The sequence below is a fragment of the Canis lupus genome, chromosome 5 (genome assembly GCF_048164855.1).
Source record: "Canis lupus baileyi chromosome 5, mCanLup2.hap1, whole genome shotgun sequence".
Lineage (NCBI taxonomy): Eukaryota > Metazoa > Chordata > Mammalia > Carnivora > Canidae > Canis > Canis lupus.
Window position 1 is genome coordinate 41,467,267 of NC_132842.1, and position 14,756 is coordinate 41,482,022.

The window sequence follows — 14,756 nt, forward strand, 5'->3', positions numbered from 1 at the left end:
CCCGGAGAACAGAATAGCATAAAGCTTTTTAATGGTCTTTTTCTATTAATGTCAGATGGGCGACCGGTTTTCAAGTGGGTGGAAGGGTTCCAAGGCCCCCACAGTTCAGTAGCAAAAGCTAAACGCTGCCATCCCCCGCCCCCGACCCCCGCTTGATGGAGGGGCTGAGCTGTCCTAGCAGCCACGCGGAGGGTCTGAGGTTCCAGGGGGCATCTGATGCTTCCAAGACGCCGCCTGCTCTTCTGAAGGAGGCTCCTGCAGAAGAATCCAAACCCGCTCGGTGCTGTTGTCGTCGCTTCTCCACGGCTCGGTGTCAGGGACCCTGGTGGAGGCCCCAGAGCGCAGGGCGCAGGCTACAGGGCGCAGGGTGCAGGGCACAGGGCGCAATCGGGCCTCGCCGCCCGAGATCTTGCACGCCCGCTCACCGCGCGCTCGCTGCCTCAGCTGCTTCACTTACAAAGCGGAGGTGATGTCTGCCTCTTGAGATTATTGGGGTATTTGGGGAACATGTACAGAAGCTCATCAGCTTGTGGAGTATGTGGTTGCTGGTCCGCACAGAGCCTGTAATGCGTCCTGGGAGCTTCTGAATTCTGTCTTCACTGCGTGCTCCCCGCGACCCTCAGAAGGCGCCTCTGTGCGGTGGTATTCTGAGTTTCACGCATGCACATCACAAACACTGTTTTTGTTCTGTACTGGAAGTGCCCGCGAACAATTTCATGTTTTTGAGATTTGTCCATGATGTTCCATGTCGTGTTGGCTCACTTATGCACTGCTTACACAATCCCATAACCGATTTTTCCAAGCTTCTATCGTTATTCAAAATATGCAATAATTAGGCCTTTCTAACTCTACTGCTTTGCTTGACCCTACTCTACCTGAACTTGCCTCCACTCCACCTTTTGTTGTTGTCTTTCGTTAAGTTTTTATCTTAATTCCAGTTAGTTACCTACAGCATAATATCAGTTCCAGGATTACAGTATAGGGATTCAACACTTCCATGCCTCACCTGATGCTCATCACAAGTGCCCTCCTTAATTAATGCCCATATGCCCATCCGCCTTAATTATTTCCCCCATCCCCTTGCCCCCCGCTCTCCTCTGGGAACCATCCATTTGTCCTCCCCTTCACTCTTTCTTTTGTGGATTTTCCAGTCAACTTTCTAGTAAGGAGCCCATACCATGTCCCCAGAAGTATCTTTCCCACTGGATCAACATATCTTAGGCATGGGAAAAAAAAATATCTTCACCAATACTCTCTTCCCACATACCTTCTTTTTTTCAAAATTGGTTCATCTTTTTTTTTTTTTTTAGATTTTTAAAAAAAATTGTTTATTCATGAGAGACACACAGAGAGAGGCAGAGACACAGGCAGAGGGAGAAGCAGGCTCCATGCAGGGAGCCTGACGTGGGACTCGGTCCCAGGTCTCCAGGATCACACCCCAGACTGAAGGTGGCGCTAAACCGCTAAGCCATCTGGGCTGCCCCCCACACGCCTTCTATAGGCAAGTTTTCTCTAAGAGTCTCCCCATGGACCCAGGAGCACCTTGGAATCATGATGTCTCTTAAGCCTGGTGTATCTTCCTTATAAGCAATATAAATCATTGAGGGCCAGAACTGGGAAAACAATCTTACATACTAAGCAGGGAAAAGGGAAATGCTCTCAGTTATATTGAATATTAGTTCATCACAAAGGAGCTGTACCAATGTCTTAAGATCAAAGGAAATTCAAGGACTCTGCGTGGAATTAGGCCTTAAAAATAAAAGCCCAAGTTTGAATTCAAACTTCATGTTTTCAAACCCCGTTTTTTATTAACTGTTACACAGAGTCTTTCTTTCTCTCAGCAAATAGTGCATGACAACACTTGGACTGGCTGCTTCAACAGCCAAGAACACTTAACTGCCGCATTACCATGCTGCTAGAAACTGAAGCTTATGTGGAAATGAAGCCATTCCGAACGCATTTGCCAGTGGGGAAAATGGGTATTAGTTAATTGAACAATAATAAAACAAAACAAATCCCTAAATCATTTACAAGTATCTTTCCAAAAACAAATCTGTTTTGCAAAATAAGACTCCTGTTTGGGAAGAGTTATATTTCCCTATAACCTTTTTGGTCAACAACTACTTCTCCACGACTGTGTTAAAAAGAGAAAGATCTTGGCATTTCTTTTCACACATGGTGAAGTGATGATGGGGATGCATAAAGGGCAATTGTAGCCCGTGATAACAACAAAGTGTGTGAGGCTATTTACTGTAAAGGCATTAGGATTCTCAGCCTACTGCATGCGCCCAGCACAAAGGAAAGTGAGTATTTGATATCTCTCCAGTTCCTCTGTCTGGGGATTCAGCCAAATGGAATCATCCAGACTCAAACCATACTTTGGGGTCTGAATTTTCTATTTGAGCTGTTGCCACTAATCAGATGAGCCAGGTAAGGGAGGTGTAGAGCTCAGATGCCCCATCCATCAATGTCCTTGGTTGAATTTTGGGATTTGAAACTCTAAATCAGAGGAAGGAGGAAGATTGGCCGGAAAGATGGCAACAGCATGTTCTACTATAGTGCATGAAGGCTTGTCTATATGTTTAAGCCTATGAAGGAAACAGAGAAAGAGGAGCCAGATAGAAATCATAGCCAAAGATGGAATGTTGCTGATGGGGAAGCTACACTGTAGGGAATCTCGGGTTGAATATTATTCAGGGCTCAACTGTGAGAGATCTTGCATACAGCTAGGGACTCCAGGGGCTATGGTGAATGTCCAGGCTCTATTTCCTGTTCCAGTGGTTTTCCTTGTGGAGGCATCCATTCTCCCCCTTGATGGGACTGTCAAGGTATCCTTCCTTCTCCTGGCCAAAAGTGGACCACACTGCACACTGAAAGTGCTACCCTTGAAAGAGGGTTCTTATCACTTCCTGTTACATGGACATACCAAGCTGCTTTGATTTCTGTCCTTCCTGGTTCTTTAGTTTTGTGTGTTTGTGTGGGCTCCTCCATAGCCTTCTGATAAATCCTTCCTATTTTTTCTTAAGTTAACCAGTCAATTTCTTTCACCTAGCTGATGACTCCCTACTATATAAACTTTCCATTTCATGATGCTTTAGTAGCTGAAGAGAAACTTGAAGAATTTGAAAAGCAGTCTGAGGTTAGTCATAAGAATGATTAGCAGGTGATAGATTTGTGCGGCCTTTTTTTTTTTTTTTTTAGATTTTATTTATTCATTCAACAGAGAGAGAGAGAGAGAGAGAGAGCACAAGCATGTGGACTGGCAGGCAGAGGGAGAGGGAGAGGGAGAAGCAGACTCCCTGCGGAGCAGGGAGCCAGATGTGGCGCTTGATCCTACTACCCTGGGATCATGACCTGAGCGGAAGGCAGGAGCTTAACTGCCTAAGTCACCCAGGCGCCCCAGCCACCCCTTGTGGGGCCTTTTTAGAGAGTTACAATTCTGTCCTAAGAAAGGAAATTTGAGCTGAGTTAGTTGTCTCTGAGTCTATGCTTGAAAAAAGATGGAGAGTTGAGGACATTCTCTTGGAAGCTCATGTGAAAATATTTCTCCTGAAATATTTTGGCACCTAGGACCAATGTGTCTTTTAAGAGAGAATTCATGTGAAGATTTGCACCTACTTCTCCATTTTTTTTCATGTAGACGTAACAACTTCCTCAAAGAATTGTTTATATTTGTCATCTACAATTCCTCGTCTCCTATTCAATTCATTTTTTCAATCCTCTGGAACCTGGTTGTTGCCCTCATGGCTGACAAAGTCAACTCCAATGAGCCTTTTTCAGATATTGTGTTATCCAGCCTCTTGGCAGTGGTTGACACTATTGACCATTCTTTCCTTCTTGAAGTATTCTCTTGCTGTGGCTTCCATGACTTCCTCTTCTGATGTTTTTCTCTAATTTTCTGGCTGATTATTCACCGCTATGAAGTGTGTGAGTTTAGAGGCCCTTCCTCTGCCCATTCCTTAAACATAGGTATTCTTCGGGGGTTTGATTTAGATGTTCCTTTCTTTATATTCCACAAGGCAATTGGTTATTTTACCTACTCTGTGGTTTCAATTACTCTTATTTGCAGATAATTCTCATATGTGCATCTCTCTCTCTTTCTCTCTTTCTTTCAGAACTCCCTGAGTGCCACATTCCTATATATAACATCCCTCAAGTATATTCTTTTGGATACATCATGGTCACTTCGAACCTTGCATTTCCAAAACTGATTTATTCCCTTGTATGTCATATTTCAGCAAATGGCAACACCAGTCACCCAATTTTCAAAGTCAGAAACTGTAGCATCTTCTTTGATTCTTTCCTTTCATTAATTCTTCGAAGCCAATAAATCACCAGGGCCTTCAGTTCAACCAATTAAAGCATCTCTTACATCTCTCCATTTCTTTCTGGCTCCACTGCCATGTCCCTAGTTCAGTCCATCATCATCTTTCACTACTTGACTACAGTAGCCTTCTAGATAGTCATGCTCTCCTAAATCTCTCTACCCATACCAGGCAGCTACAGCAAAATCTTTAAAGATTTTATTTATTCATTAGAGAGAGAGAGAGAACAAGAACAAGCATGGGGAGGGGCAGAGGCAGAGGGAGAAGCAGACTCCCATACAAGCAGGGATCCCAATGCTGAGCTTAATTCCAGGACCCACAGATCATGACCTGAGCCAAAGGCAGACACTTAACCATCTGAGTCACCCAGGCGCCCCTCGCTTTTCTATTTAAAACCCATCAGTGCTTCCACTGATAAAGCCTTAAGATAAAGCCCAAATCCTTGGTATATCCTTGGTATATCCTTCCTAATAGTTTCTTGCCAGCCTCTCCAGCTTTATATATATATATACACACACATATATACATAAAATATATATACAAATATATACATATATTTTTTATTGAAGTTCGATTTGCCAACATATAGTATAACACCTAGTGCTCATCCGTCCCAGCTTTATTTGTTTCCTCCTGCCTCCCTATGCTCCTGGCACAGGATACTTCCTGTATCCTGTTCCCTCTCTCCAGCCTTTCACACATGTTCACGCTGCCTGGAATGCTTTTTGTCTTTCCCACTTTCACTTAATTCTTACTCAACTTCCACATCTCTTCTTCTTGGAAGCCTTCCAGGAGTCTGCTCTCTCCTCCTTCTCCCCATTGACTTGGGTTAGTGCCTCTAACTCGGTGCTCTGTATTCATGTAAGGTTCTGTTTCTCTCCAATCATATCCCTCATTACAATGTATTGAAATCACCTGTTTTTAGCTCATGACTGTATCATTGGGAGATAGAAGAAAAAACCATGGTTTCCCACCATTCTGCCCACAGTACCTACTTCACAGTACTGACTGAAGTATTGCATTTCTTCAATGAATTAATTAATAACATAAAAGAGAATAAGAAAAATGAGCACACCATTCTTTATTACTACCAAGAATACAAGAAGATAAAATATTTAAATGGGAAAAAGGGGAGTTTGATTAAGCTATTTGGGAAATATTTTTGTAAGCTTGGGTTAGTAAACATTAGTCTTGCTTTCTCTGTGGAAATGGTGGTATGTCCTTGGGAGACACAAAATACAGAAGTCTCTTACCTGCTTAGGAAAGCAGACAGAAGAAGGGACTAGATGACATCTCTAAACGTTTGAATTCATTAAAAAAGCCTTGCCAAATTTGGGATCTCACTGACTCAACAAAGTGTTACAAGATTATAGGTACACTATAAAAACATACATTATTAAAAGGTGAGTAGCTTAAATTCTTAGAGGAATTATTGTAAGTATTCCTTTTCACATACCTTCAACTTCTTTGCTCTTCTTTCTCTTCATCATACTCAGTGAAAACCATAATTTGATTCTTTCTAACACCAACCTACTCTGAGCCCATATCCATGTAGCTGAATGTGCTGGAGAAAATCCCATAACCACATTTTAAAGTCTCAGTTTACAAGGGTGATTTTGAAACTCAAGTGGCCCCCAGGCAACCATAGTGCTTGTCATCGGTTCATTCATCCTTTTATAACCTGGGCAATTAGTTCACACACGTCCTCGCCAAGTCTCCAATATCTCCTCTGCAATCCTCATTTTCAACTAAGTCAGTAAGAAAACTGAGGTTATCTGCAACCAAAACTAAACTTCCCCATACTTTCACCCACCTCATGTGCCTTCCTTCTTGTTACTATAGATGAACTTCCTATGCTTTTTTCTAAAAAGGACTGAAGGACTAAATCCTTTCTCCTCTCACCTACTTCAAGAATATAACTCCAGTGAATTTGTCCTGTCTCCTTACATAGTCAGTATTTTGCTCTCTAGAACAGATTGTTCATGTCTTACCAAATCTCTTGACCCCATTCCACTCACCAGCTACTAAGATCCTCTTTCTTTGCTCCCTTTTTCATCAAAACTTCTCAAGAGTTGTCTGTGCTTTCTGTCTTCAATTTCTCTTCTCTCAAGTTCTCTGGAACCCAGTTCAGTCAAGTTCCACACTAATTGCTCTATCAATTAATGATCAATGACCTCCACTTGGCTAAATCTAATGTTTACTAAGCAGTCCTCAGCATCCTAAACCCATCAGTAGTATTTGACCAGTTGATGGCTCCCTTCTCTCTCTTTTTTTTTTTTGAGTATTTATTTATTTATTATTATTATTATTTTTTAATTTTTATTTATTTATGATAGTCACACACACACACACACACACACACACACACACACACACACAGAGGCAGAGACACAGGCAGAGGGAGAAGCAGGCTCCATGCACCGGGAGCCCAACGAGGGATTCAATCCTGGGTCTCCAGGATCGCGCCCTGGGCCAAAGGCAGGCGCCAAACCGCTGGGCCACCCAGGGATCCCGCTCCCTTCTCTTTGATACACTTTTCCACTTTGCATTCAGGATGACACATTCTCTTGTTTTTCTCCTGTATTTATTGGCTAATCCTTCACAATGCCCTTTGGAGATTTCTCCTTTTCTCTCCAAGCTCTTCGTTGCAGAGCCTTGGACCTTTTCTCCATCAACATGTACTCTGCTGGTCATCTCATCAAATCCCATCTCAGTTCACTTGGAGCACATATGTACATTTCCAGGTTTCACCTCTCTCCTGAGCTTCTGTAAGACTTCTATATCCGACTCCTGATTTGATGTCTCCACTCAGATGTCTGATAGACACCTAAAACTTAATCTGTGCAAGGCTGAACTCCTGATCTTCCTCACTAAAGCTGCTCTAGCCCCAGCTTTCCCCCTCCCAGTATATTGTAATTACATCCTTCCAGTCACTCAGGTCAAAAACCTCAGAGTCATTCTTCAGTTTAATTCATCAGCAAATCCTGTTAGCTCTTCCTTCAAAGTCTGTCTGTTCACTTCTCACTGCCCCCACAGCTACCACCCTAACCCAGGCTGTCATCATGTCTTACTATAGCCTCCTGACAAATGCGATCCCCCTGTTTCCACCTTTGCCCCTCAGTCATCCATTCTCAACAAAACTACTAATACAAGTCAGCTCATGTCACATTTGTGCTGAAAACTGTTCCCTGGAGGTAAATATCAGTCTTCACAATGGCCCACAGGGCTCTGCATGATCTAGATTCCTGCTGCCTCTTTGACCTCATCCTCTACTACTATCCCTGGCTCACTCTTCCATAGTAAGGCAAACATGCCAGACCACTCTGAATTAGGGTCTTTGCTATAACTCTTCCCTCTGCTTGGAATGTTCTCCCCATGATTCTTTGTTTGCCTACCTTCCTCCCCTCCCTGAAATATTTACTCAAATTCCACCCACTCACCTTCTGACCATCCTGTACAATATTACCATACCCAGTTTTCTTGATTCTCCCTACCTTGCTCAACTTTGTCTTTTTTTGGTAATAGTATCAATAGTTTTCTAATTTATTTATTATTTTTGTAGTCTATTTTCTGACTCCCTGTAGAATTTACATTCTAAAGGGCAAGGATCCGTGTCTGTTTTGAGGTTGTAACTTTCTCAAACCTCTGGAGCAGAGTTTATCATCCTCAACACTAAGACCTGTGAACTATAGAGCTTTGCGATGGGGGCTGTTCTGTGCACTATAGGATGCCTAGCAGAATCCATAACCTCCACCCACTAATTGTCACTCATAGCACCTAGTTGTGACAACCAGAAATGTCTCAGTCATTGCCAAATGCCCCTGGGGGGCAAAATAGTCTTCAGCTGAGAACAACGGTTCTAGAAGAGCTCCTGCCACTCTTTTTTTTTTTTTTAAAGATTTTATTTATTTATTCATAAGAGACACACACATAGAGACATAGGCAGAAGGAAAAGCAGGCTCTGTGTGGGGAGTCTGATGCGGGACTCCATCCCAAGACCCTGGGGATCATGACCTGAGCCAAAGCTGATGCTCAACCACTGAGCCACCCAAGTGCCCCTCCCTGCACTCTTAACAATTATTTGTTGAAAGAAAGAAAGAAAAAAAAAAGATGTTGAAAGAAAGAAAGAAAAAAAAAAAGATTTTCATCCTAGGGAAGGAAAAGCTGAATCTTGGGCACTCAAAGGGCTCAATGGCTGGTTCCATTGTGGTTTTTGTGCAAGACAGCCTGTGGGGGAGAAAGGTGTAAGTTGAGGGTAGTAAAATAAAATTATGCATCAGAACAAAGACACGCTGAGAGGCATGGACCTAGGAAAGTACTGCCTACAAGGGTCAAGAGTTGTGTGGACTTACTCGATAGGATTTCTAGATCTTGGGACACTTAGCACTTTCCCACACTGCTTCCATTTCCTTTTTATAGCCATCTTTGTTTCTCAATATAACTATGAATCAGTTTCAACATCTGGTTCTCCCTAAAATATTAGTAATGAAGAAAATATAATAAAAATAGTGTTTGCTGAGCACTTATATGCTAGGCCTAATGTGCTGTCATTTAATTTAAGACAACCTTGTGAGGCAGGTTCTATTATTAGCCCCTATTCTCCGCAGGAGGAAACTGAGGCTCAGAGATGTTAAGTAATTTGTCTAACGTAGCAAAGCTGGGTTTGAGAATGAGTGGAAACAATATAGAAAATACATTAATATAAGTATATTAGAAGCATGTTACACATAACATTACTTATAAATAATAGAGATAGTAAGATAGTATGATCACAGATCCATGCAAAAGTCAGTCTCATTAGTTGACAGCTATAAATATCATCTGAAGCCATTATACTTCTTTTTTCCACAATCAGAAGCCATTATACTTTCTTTTTTTTCTACAGTCAGAAGTATAGAGCACACCAGATCCTAAGGCAATAATAATTAGAGACTTTTTGCTGGTCCTTTGATTTGAATGTTCATTTTTATTTTCAAAGGAAGACTACTCTGTAGGAAACAATGAGACCATCAGTTCTGTTCAGTGAAAAGACTCAGTGGGCTTTAGCATGATTTGAGAGAGAAGCAAAGGCTGCTCTTACCAAGTGTTTTTGCTAATGGATGGGTCCCAGCAGCCAAGATTCCTTTGAGTTTGTTTGTCTATGATGGCGAAAGGCAAATCATACACATGGTATGAAATTTAAAAACATGGTGGGTGGGGGGCAGATCTAGAGTGAAAAGTAAGCTTCCATCACCTTCTAGTCTCCCCATTCCTCTTTCTAGAGGCAACTCCAGAGTTCAGTTTCTGAATCCTTGCACTCAGTTCTCTGCTTAAACTGGCATGTAGGTGGATTCAGGGCTCCATCCATAGAGGGCTGTCCTGTTTCCAGAGTGCAGCCATGTGCCCTTCTCTTCTGATCTCTCAACCAACAGCCCAATTGTCTGAAAGAAAGCTATTGATCAACTGCACATGTGTCCCCTTCACAGCATTCCTCCAGAGCCCTGAGACATTTAACAAGGCCTGGCATTTGTCCCACAAGTCACTGCTCCTTTTCTACCTTCTTGGAAAAATCCTTACTCACAGGTATTTAGTCCTAAAAGCCAAATAAAGTGGAGAAGCACGTGCCACGGCTGGCTTTTTTAAAAAAAAGTAGTGATCCTTGAGAATTTCCTTTCATATGCACGTTTCTCCCCTCCTCTGCTGGGCTCAGATGCCAGCCGTAGGTTGCCATGGTCCGAAGAAGGACCTGTGGGTCTCCCTTGGCAGATGCTGCCACTGTTTTAGCCTGAGGGCCCTGCAGGCAGCCCCTGGCAACATTTTTAATTCAACATCAAACTTCAACTTGAAATTTGAAAAAGGGGGAAAATGACAAGATGTCAATGTCTCAGAACCTAGCAAGCAGGATTTGTAAATGTACCCAATCTGGATTGCTTTGAGGTGGGGGGGTTCTCATTTTTTTGTGGCTGCTGAAAGTGATTCTACCCTACAAAAGGGACTGTGAGGGATGCTGGAAGAGCTCAAAGGGGATGCTATGTCTCAAGAAGAGATGTCCAGATCTGGTCAGAGAGCCCTCTAAGCAAAGGCAGGTGGATAGCAGTCTAGTTCTGTTCAGTGCAAAGGTCAGTGATAGGCAATTCGTGAAACCATGTATATAAAAGGTGCCATCTTTGGAAAAAGGTGTATGTGCAGATGCACAGCAACAAGTTTGCAAGGCTATCCCCTCAAATTCATAGTTATAAGACTGTATCACATTTAAAAATTTCCCTTTGTGTCTTTCTCTTTTTTTGCAAAGATCCTATATATTACTTTTATATACAAAAATGTTATTTGAGTAACATTTAAAAATTAAAAAGGTAACAAGGCCAAGTTCCTGTTCCCTTAGCACCCACAGACTCCTAGAATTGAAAACAGCAAGTCCTCAAATGCCTAGGCAGCTGGGCTGATTGTTCAAATTTCCAGCTACATGGGGCCGGGGGCTAGCTCGCTTGGCCGTTCCATAATGATACCTTGCCTCTGAGTACAGCTGCACTGTTCACCAGGGATCTTGTCCTCTCATGTGATCTCACAGCAACTCTGGGAAGTATAGAGAACAGCCACCTTTTTTTCTCAACTTGCATGTAAAGAAACTGAGGCTCGGAGACATTTAGGAGGTAGGCGGTAGCCTTGGCCTGAATGCTTGTCTTCAGACTCGAAGTCCACCACATACCTCAAGATATGTGTGCATTTGGAAGCAATCTTATGAAAACCTGACCATACCCTGCTCAGCTGGGGTGGTGTGAAAAAAACTTCCTTTAGGACCAGAAGTATAAACTTGAAAATCATTTGAGGCAAAGGCTTCTGAAGGTCAAGCATTATTGATTTGTGTTAGATGTGCTCCTGGGAAAAGAGCTGAAGTTCACTGAACTGTGCTGTCCTACTGGACCTCCAATGAAGATTTTGCAGGATTTTAAGAGACTGAAATTTTGGCAGGGGCTGTCCCTTGTTCTGGGTTTGGCTGTGATGCTGAGCATGTGCCTGATACACTATGACAATCTTTTTTTTTTTTTTTTTTTTGAGAAACAAAAGAATGAATGAACTTGGATCAGCTCTGGGGGTGCTTTAGGGAACAACCTTCTTCCCTTTGCCCATGCTGAGTCTGGTTGTCTGCAAAGGCTCACCTCTGGTCCTCTCTGCTCCTCATCTCCCACCAGACTGACATCCTGCCTGCTGCTTAGAACTTTGACCCAGAAATGAATGGGTGGAGAGTAGAGCTGAGGGAAATGTGGGAGTGTATATGTACATATATATATATATGAGGGATGAGTAGTGAAGTTGAAGATGTAAAAAAAAAAAAAAAGTCTCTTTGCTCCCCTATCTCCCAGAAAAGGAATGCAATTTTCCCTCAATTCTAGCTGCTCTGAGCACTAACTATAAAAATTTTTAAAAATGAGAAACGGAGCTGGTTGATGTCATTTCAAATACAAATGGGTGTGTACATTCAGCCTTTATGATAACTCCCACCTCCCGAGCTCTGGGTTTATTGGCTTTGACTTATTGATAGCGCATCCTGGGGCCTCAAGCCCTCCTTCCCACAGAGCAAAGACTCCATCAGCAACCGCTTTCTCTTCTCGACCCATGAATAATAATGTGGAGGATGATGCCGGTGTTATTATTATCATTTGGTATTTAGCCAACGTCTTTCCCCGAAGTACTTAAAGCACTTTATAGGCATTGCCTTATTATTCCTCACAATACCTCTCTGGAGAGAGGGCGAGGACAGAGATTTGATTTCCATTTCACTGAGAGGAGAAGCTGAGGCCCAGAACAACAAAAGGGCTGCTCCAAGGTCACGTGGAGGAACCAGGCTGAGGTCAGGAGGAGAACCAAGGGCTTGTAATGGCTGTTTAAGGGCGCCTTCCTGGCCACCCCGGGGGAGAATGAGTCATTAGCTCATTCACTGAGTTGTAAGTGTAATGAGACATTAAAAGGAAACTTTTGGCTGAGGCACATTCTAAAGTGAGGTGCTGGAACCAGATACAAACATTTTCAAAGTAGGTGCCTGAGAAAGCCCTCATTCACCTCAGGGCTGTATGAGCACCATTTTGGGGGGATTAGAGGATTTTTGAAGAGGATTTCTGTACCCCAAGGGGACGGTGGGGCTATATTTCACCTACACGCAAGGAAGACTCCAGGGAGACCACTCAAAGAGCTTAAAATGAATCCTTTGCTGCTTCCGATGTACAGTGAAAGGTATGAGCTGTGTCCAAGAAATCTAAGAGCCTGAAGTTGGTTGAAGTGGCCTCTGGTGCTGAATGGAGGGCTGAAACATGGGAAGTAATCGCTCTCCTAGAGGGCAGTGGAGAGAAGAAGGAATGGGTGTTTTCCGTGATCAGATATGGACCACGTTTAGGAGAGCATCAGTGTGAGACCACCTTAGATTTTGGCCAGGAGGACCTGCAAAAGAGGCACTGGAAGCTTGGGACAGAAAGTGGAATTCAAGATACCCAGGGCTTTGGATGGAGCTGTAAGCAATCAAACAGAATAGGAATACATTCATTCACATCAAGGAAACTGAAAGAGCAATCTACATTGATGGAGTCTCCAAAGAACACATGAAAGCCCCTCAAGAGAGTCAGCCTTACGCTCCTGCCAAGTCTAACATTAGCATTGTAGAGTGAGAACGTTACTTCTGTTACCTCCTCTTCCTCAGCCCACCTGGCCTGCAGGAGCTGGGGTCTGGGGTAGAGAATTAGAGGTACTCATGGAAGCCTATCATATCCAATTCCCCAACTCCAGGTCAAAGGGGGGATGGGTCAATATTTGCTTTGTCATATTAGACATATTTATTAAAACGTGGTGGCTGGCCATTTTAATGACCAAATTGGGGCAACATTTTATAAATTAAAGCGACCAAAGCTACTGAAGAGTAAACAAGAGGTCACGAGATCTGCCTAAAGTTTCATACAGCGAAGAGGCTCATTTGTGCCTCTTCAATGCCCAGGGCTCCTACCAGCCTCGGTGGCACACATTTAACCTTTCTCTTTTTTTGCAAGACTATACATCACAGTCTGAAACCAGCCCAAATTGAGTACCTCGAGCCTAGCGCGATGTCTTGGTCCATTGCTGGCATTCAAGAAGTAGCTGTTGACCAGCTGATGACGCTTACATACAAGTGTGGGCTATGGGGTCAGACATCTGCTGTTGACTAGCTGGGTGATCTTAGGTGAATTATGTACTTTCCCTGAGTCTCACTTTCTTCATCTGTGAAATAGATTGATAATGCCTCCCTGGGAGGGCATCCGGGGGGGGGGACTGAGGAAGCCTTTTATCATGCTATATACCTTCAAAAATTATTTGTTATATGAGTCACTAGCTCAAAGGCTGTCTTGTATTAGGCCTTATTCGCACACGTAAACCTTATCTTTCCTATCAGATCAACGACTCCGATGGTATGGCTCAGCTCTCATCCTCCGTACACATGTTAGGCACTCAGTGCCGGGTGGACACCGGTGGCTGCTTAACATTGTCTTTGCCATGAAGATTGCACCATCTGGAAGCTATCTATGGCTACAGAGGAGTATACGGTCAGAAGGGAAGTGCATTTCAGAGATGTAAAGTAATATAGGTGCTCCATTAAGTTGTTGGATGATAAAAAATATGAATTTATGAGCCAGTCGATATCCTAAGTGCCTTACATACCATCTCATCGAGTCCTCATACATTCCTATGAAGTAGACTTTATTCTGTCATCCTTTTTTTTTTCTTTGTTTGGTTTTGTCTCTTTGTGGCTCAAGGAAATTGAGGTTTAGAGAGGTTAAGTAACTTACTCAAGGTCACACGACTATTATGGGAATGATGGTATTGAAATACATTAACCAGTACTGGACCCATGAAGTTTACTTTTATGGATTCCCATTTCTCATCTCCCTTATCCGTAATTCCAGGGCTAACCTAGTGTGGCATTAGTTGTTTACATGTCTCTTCCTATTATCTATTATTTTTGCAAGCATTTTGAGCACAAGGACCATGTCCTCCTCATGTTTGTGTCTTTGCAGGGCCTTCCTCAGAGCATGTGCTCCATTGATGCTTGTTACATAGTCTGTCGGCCAGATCTCCAACCAAACTATGTATCACATCTGTTCACTTCCCTCCACTGCCTGCAGCTTCAGTTCAAGCTGTTCACACCTGCCCTGCAAAACTATATACCCACTGACTCTGGCTTATGATGACCACTGCCTCTCTCCTTGGCCCCTCGAATTTCTATACTGCAACTGCTGTGATTTTTCTATACCATTTATAATGAGAATAATAGCTTGAAAATATTAAACCAAGGTATCATTCTTTTCGTTGTGAAGAACAGTCTCCAACAACTAATCTGCCACTCTAGCCTCTGGTAAGAGTGAACATTGATGTCAGTTCTGGAGGAAAGAAAAACTGAGGCAGGAAATCCACACTGGGGGAATTAGGGTCAGA